Below are 1181 nucleotides of genomic sequence, written 5' to 3' on the forward strand. Positions count from 1 at the left end.
CGGACATGAGACGCGAAGGCTGCTACTGCAGCCACCAAGAAGCCTGTGTGCAAGCACAGGTCACTCTCCACACCTCCCCTCTCAGGAGCCTGTGCAGCCCGCCACTGCCAGGGTCCCGTGACCCAGGGACAACTTCCCTGGGAGAACACATGGCACGCCTCAGGCTGGTGCAATGTCATGCTGGCCTCTGCCACCGCAGGCTTACCACGCCTCCGTACCCCTCCCTCCCCCCAGCCTGAGCAAGCCAGAGCCCCCGAAGCAGCTGCTCCTTTAACCCCGTCCTGTCTGAGCGAAGAACAGACGCCCTCAGGCGACCTACACGCAGAGGCGGGGCCAAATCCAAAGCTGAACTCCAGGAGCTGTGCGAACAAAGAAGAGAAAGGGAAATTTCTCCGTGAGCCTCAGGAGCAGCAGATTAAGTCTCCACAATCAACTTGATGTACCCTGCATCTGTGGAATACCTGAGTAGACAACGAATCATCCCAAATGGAGGCGGTGGACTTTGGGAGCAACGATATATATATATTTTTCCTTTTTCTCTTTTTGTGAGTGTGTATGTGTATGCTTCTCTGTGTGATTTTGTCTGTACTGCTTTGTTTTTACCATTTGTCCTAGGGTTCTGTCTGTACATTTTTTTGTTTTTTGTTTTTGTTTTTGTTTTTTTAGTATAGTTTTTAGTGCTTGTTATCATTGGTGGATTTGTTTTTTGGTTTGGTTGCTCTCTTCTTTCTTTCTTTCTTTTCTTTTATTACTTTAAAAAATTTTTGTTGTTTTTGATAATTATTTTTTATTTAAAAAACTTTATTTTATTTTATTATATTTTTTCTTTGTTTCTTTCTTTTTTTCTCCCTTTTATTCTGAGCTGCGTGGATGACAGGGTCTTGGTGCTCCGGCCGGGCATCAGGCCTGTGCCTCTGAGGTGGGAGAGCCAAATTCAGGACACTGGTCCACCAGAGACCTCCCAGCTCCACGTAATATCAAATGGCGAAAGCTCTCCCAGACATCTACATCTCAACACCAAGACCCAGCTCCACTCAACGACCAGCACGCTACCGTGCTACATACCCTATGCCAAACAACTAGCAAGACAGGAACACAACCCCACCCATTAGCAGAGAGGCTGCCTAAAATCATAATAAGGTCACAGATACCCCAAAACACACCACTGGACGCGGACCTGC

Source organism: Balaenoptera ricei, chromosome 6, assembly GCF_028023285.1.
Source record: "Balaenoptera ricei isolate mBalRic1 chromosome 6, mBalRic1.hap2, whole genome shotgun sequence".
Classification (NCBI taxonomy): Eukaryota; Metazoa; Chordata; class Mammalia; order Artiodactyla; family Balaenopteridae; genus Balaenoptera; species Balaenoptera ricei.